Source organism: Ranitomeya imitator, chromosome 1 (assembly GCF_032444005.1).
Source record: "Ranitomeya imitator isolate aRanImi1 chromosome 1, aRanImi1.pri, whole genome shotgun sequence".
NCBI lineage: Eukaryota > Metazoa > Chordata > Amphibia > Anura > Dendrobatidae > Ranitomeya > Ranitomeya imitator.
This window is the reverse complement of record NC_091282.1, coordinates 474,698,920-474,704,919: the sequence shown is the minus strand read 5'-3', so window position 1 is coordinate 474,704,919 and position 6,000 is coordinate 474,698,920.

The following is a 6,000-nucleotide window of genomic DNA, read 5'->3' as shown; positions in this document are numbered from 1 at the left end:
TGGTGGATGTGAATGGGGCTGCGGCTTCTGAGTTTCCTTCCTCAGGTGACGAGGTTAAGTCGTTAGGTGCTGCTCTATTTAACTCCACCTAGTTCTTTGTTCCTAGCCTCCAGTCAATGTTCCAGTATTGGTCTTGCTCTCTCCTGGATCGTTCTTGTGGCCTGTCTGCCCTGCATAAGCTAAATTCTGCTTGTGTTACTTTTGTTTGCTATTTTTTCTGTCCAGCTTGCTATATTGGTTTGTCTTGCTTGCTGGAAGCTCTGGGACGCAGAGGGAGCACCTCCGTACCGTTAGTCGGTGCGGAGGGTCTTTTTGCGCCCTCTGCGTGGTTGTTTGTAGGTTTTTGTGCTGACCGCAAAGCTATCTTTCCTATCCTCGGTCTACTCAGTAAGTCGGGCCTCACTTTGCTAAAATCTATTTCATCTCTGTGTTTGTATTTTCATCTTTACTCACAGTCATTATATGTGGGGGGCTGCCTTTTCCTTTGGGGAATTTCTCTGAGGCAAGGTAGGCTTATTTTTCTATCTTCAGGGCTAGCTAGTTTCTCAGGCTGTGCCCGAGGCGCCTAGGTCTGGTCAGGAGCGCTCCACGGCTACCTCTAGTGTGGTGTGATAGGATTAGGGATTGCGGTCAGCAGAGTTCCCACGTCTCAGAGCTCGTCCTATGTTATTAGTAACTATCAGGTCACTTTGTGTGCTCTTAACCACCAGGTCCATTGTGTTTCTGAATCACCAGGTCATAACATATACCCCAGTCAGCTTTGCAATTAGCAGATACACCTGTCCAATCCTGCAGTCCAGGCACAACTGCATTACCCTCTACAACCACCGGAGGGAGCCCAAAAGCAGAATTCACAACAGTACCCCCCCTTGAGGAGGGGTCACCGAACCCTCACCAGAGCCCCCAGGCCGATCAGGATGAGCCCGATGAAAGGTATGAACCAAATCAGCAGCATGGACATCAGAGGCAGAAACCCAAGAATTATCCTCCTGGCCATAACCCTTCCATTTGATAAGGTACTGAAGCTTCCGCCTCGAAAAACGAGAATCCAAAATCTTCTCAACAACATATTCCAACTCCCCATCGACCAACACAGGGGCCGGAGGATCAACAGAGGGAACAACGGGCTCCACATATTTCCGCAACAAAGATCTATGGAAGACATTATGAATAGCAAAAGAGGCCGGAAGCGCCAGGCGAAAGGACACCGGATTAATAATCTCAGAAATCCTATATGGACCAATAAATCGAGGCTTAAACTTAGGGGAAGAAACCTTCATAGGAACATGACGGGAAGATAACCAAACCAGATCCCCAACCCGAAGCCGGGAACCAACACACCGACGACGGTTAGCAAAACGTTGAGCCTCCTCCTGAGACAGCACCAAATTGTCCACCACATGAGCCCAAATCTGCTGCAACCTGTCGACCACAGAATCCACACCAGGAAGGTCAGAAGGCTCAACCTGCCCAGAAGAAAAACGAGGATGAAAACCAAAATTACAAAAAAAAGGCGAAACCAAAGTAGCCGAACTAGCCCGATTATTAAGGGCAAACTCAGCCAATGGCAAAAAAGCCACCCAATCAACCTGATCAGCAGACACAAAGCATCTCAAATAGGTCTCCAAGGTCTGATTAGTTCGCTCAGTCTGGCCATTTGTCTGAGGATGAAATGCAGAAGAAAAAGAATGCCCAGCTTGGCACAAAAGGCCCACCAAAACCTAGAAACAAACTGGGAACTTCTGTCGGACACAATATTCTCCGGAATACCATGCAAACGTACCACATGCTGAAAAAACAACGGAACCAAATCAGAAGAAGGCAATTTAGGCAAAGGCACCAAATGAACCATCTTAGAAAATCAGTCACAGACAACCCAGATAACCAACATCCTTTGGGAAACAGGAAGATCGGAAATAAAATCCATAGAAATATGTGTCCAGGGCCTCTCGGGGACCGGCAATGGCAAAAGCAACCCACTAGCATGGGAGCAAAAAGGCTTGGCCCGCGCACAAGTCCCACAGGACTGCACAAAAGACTGCACATCACGCGACAAAGAAGGCCACCAAAAGGACCTACCAACCAAGTCTCTGGTACCAAAAATACCAGGATGACCAGCCAACACAGAACAATGAACCTCAGAAATCACTCTACTAGTCCATCTGTCAGGAACAAACAGTTTCCCCACAGGACAACGGTCAGGTTTGTCAGCCTGAAATTTCTGAAGAACCCGTCGTAAATCAGGAGAAATGGCAGAAAGGACCACCCCTTCCTTCAAAATACTGACTGGTTCCAAAACCTCAGGAGAATCAGGCAAAAAACTCCTAGAGAGGGCATCAGCCTTAACATTCTTAGAACCAGGAAGGTACGAGACCACAAAATCAAAACGAGAAAAAAACAAGGACCATCGAGCCTGTCTAGGATTCAACCGTTTGGCAGACTCGAGGTAAATCAAATTCTTATGGTCGGTCAAGACCACAATACGGTGCTTAGCTCCCTCAAGCCAATGTCGCCACTCCTCAAACGCCCACTTCATAGCCAACAACTCCTGATTTCCGACATCATAATTGCATTCCGCAGGCGAAAATTTACGGGAATAGAAGGCACACGGTTTCATCAAGGAACCAACAGGATCCCTCTGAGACAAAACGGCCCCTGCCCCAATCTCAGAAGCGTCAACCTCAACCTGAAACGGAAGAGAAACATCCGGCTGGTGCAACACTGGAGCAGAAGAAAAACGACGTTTAAGTTCTTGAAAGGCAGAGACAGCCGCAGAGGGCCAATTCGCCACATCAGCGCCCTTCTTAGTCAAATCAGTCAAGGGTTTAACCACGCTGGAAAAATTAGCAATGAAACGGCGATAAAAATTAGCGAAACCCCAAAATTTCTGAAGTCTCTTCACGGATGTGGGCTGAATCCAATCATGAATGGCCTGAACCTTAACCGGATCCATCTCAATAGATGAGGGAGAAAAAATAAAGCCCAAAAAGGAAACCTTCTGCACCCCTAAAAGACACTTAGACCCTTTCACAAACAAAGCATTGTCACGAAGGATCTGAAATACCATCCTGGCCTGCTGCACATGAGACTCCCAATCATCGGAAAAAATCAAAATATCGTCCAAATAAATGATCAAGAATTTATCAAGATAACTCCGGAAGATATCATGCATGAAGGACTGAAAAACAGATGGAGCATTAGAGAGTCCGAATGGCATCACAAGGTATTCACAATGGCCTTCGGGCGTGTTAAACGCAGTTTTCCATTCATCACCCTGCTTTATACGAACAAGATTATAAGCCCCCCGAAGGTCAATCTTAGTAAACCAACTAGCTCCCTTAATCCTAGCAAACAAATCAGAAAGCAAAGGCAAGGGGTATTGAAACTTGACCATGATCTTATTTAAGAGGCGATAATCAATAAAGGGTCTCAAAGAACCATCTTTTTTAGCAACAAAAAAGAACCCTGCTCCCAACGGTGAGGAAGATGTACGAATATGCCCCTTCTCCAAAGACTCCTTAATATAACTCCGCATGGCGGTATGTTCAGGTACAGAAAGGTTGAAAAGTCGACCCTTAGGAAACTTACAGCCTGGAATCAAATCAATAGCACAATCGCAGTCCCTGTGCGGTGGAAGGAAACTGGACTTAGGCTCATCGAATACATCCTGAAAATCAGACAAAAAATCCGGAATTTCAGAAGAGGGAGAAGGGGCGATTGACATCAGAGGATCATCATTATGAACCCCCTGACAACCCCAACTAGTTACAGACATGGACTTCCAATCCAAAACAGGATTATGGACCTGCAACCATGGGAAACCCAGCACGACAGCATCATTCAAATTATGCAATACCAGAAATCGACAATCTTCCTGGTGGGCTGGCGCCATGTGCATGGTCACCTGTATCCAAAACTGAGGCTTATCTTTAGCCAAGGGTGTAGCATCAATTCCCCTTAAAGGAATAGGAAAACTCTCTTGCCTCAGAGTAGACCCCCAAAGGATAGACAGCCCCCCACAAATAATGACTGTGAGTAGGAGAGGAAAAGACACACGCAGACTGAAAACAGGGATAAGCAAAGGAGGCCACTTCTACCTAGAAAGGAAAGGAAAGTACAGGATACTATGCGGTCAGCATAAAACACTACAAAATATCCACAGCAGAAAAATACAAAAACTCCACCACCTAACTAAAGATGTGGAGAGTATATCTGCGACTCCAGCAAATCCAACTAGACTGAGAAAAACTTCAGGCACAATCTAGCAGGAACAAAATTGAAACAAGATAGCACAGAAAATAAACACACAGCAGTGTGTCCAAAACAAAATGAAGCAAACACTTAACTTTGCTGAATTGGCAGCAAGCAGGAGAGGTCAAGCAGGACCAACACTTCCAAAGGAACAATGGACAACTGGCAGGGACTAAAGAGTCCTGCAAAGCTATATACCCCAGTCAGCTTTGCAATTAGCAGATACACCTGTCCAATCCTGCAGTCCAGGCACAACTGCATTACCCTCTACAACCACCGGAGGGAGCCCAAAAGCAGAATTCACAACAGGGCTGTGTGTTGTGAATTCTATGGCCAAGCTCCCTCCTGTGGTCGAGAGTGGTACTTCGGCTGGTTCTGTCTATGAGCTTCCTTTGGTGGATGAGAGTGGTACTGCGGCTTCTGAGTTTCCTTCCTCAGGTGATGAGGTTAAGTCGTTAGGTGCTGCTCTATTTAACTCCACCTGGTGCAGTGTCCTATTCCATTGAGAGGAATTGATGCTACGCCTTTGGCCAAGAATAAGCCTCAGTATTGGACCCAGCTGACCATGTGCATGGCTCCTGCGCACCAGGAGGATATTCGCTTTCTGGTGTTGCATAATCTGCATGATTTGGTCGTGTTGGGGTTGCCATGGCTACAAGTCCATAACCCAGTATTAGATTGGAAATCAATGTCTGTGTCCAGCTGGGGTTGTCAGGGGGTACATGGTGATGTTCCATTTCCGTCTATCTCATCATCCACCCCTTCTGAGGTCCCAGAGTTCTTGTCTGATTATCGAGATGTATTCGATGAGCCCAAGTCCAATGCCCTACCTCCGCATAGGGATTGTGTTTGTGCTATCGATTTGATTCCTGGTAGTAAGTTTCCTAAGGGTCGACTGTTTAATTTTTCTGTACCTGAGCACGCCGCTATGCGGAGTTACGTGAAGGAGTCTTTGGAGAAGGGTCATATTCGCCCGTCATCGTCGCCATTGGGAGCGGGGTTCTTTTTTGTGGCCAAGAAGGATGGTTCGCTGAGACCTTGTATTGATTACCGCCTTCTAAATAAAATTACGGTCAAATTTCAGTACCCCTTGCCGCTGCTGTCTGATTTGTTTGCTCGGATTAAGGGGGCTAGTTGGTTCACCAATATAGATCTTCGTGATGCGTATAATCTTGTGCGTATTAAACGGGGCGATGAATGGAAAACAGCATTTAATACGCCCAAAGGCCATTTTGAGTACCTGGTTATGCCATTCGGACTTTCTAATGCTCCATCAGTGTTTCAGTCCTTTATGCATGACATCTTCCGAGAGTACATGGATAAATTCCTGATTGTATACTTGGATGATATTTTGGTCTTCTCGGATGATTGGGAGTCTCATGTGAAGCATGTCAGAATGGTGTTCCAGGTCCTGCGTGCTAATTCTTTGTTTGTGAAGGGGTCAAAGTGTCTCTTTGGTGTTCAGAAGATTTCATTTTTGGGGTTCATTTTTTCTCCTACTATCGAGATGGACCCTGTTAATGTTCAGGCCATTTATGATTGGACTCAGCCAACATCTCTGAAGAGTCTGCAGAAGTTCCTGGGCTTTGCTAATTTTTATCGTCGCTTCATCGCTAATTTTTCTAGCATTGCTAAACCGTTGACTGATTTAACCAAGAAGGGTGCTGATGTGGTCAATTGGTCTTCTGCTGCTGTGGAAGCTTTTCAGGAGTTGAAGCGTCGTTTTTCTTCTGCCCCTGTGTTGTGCCA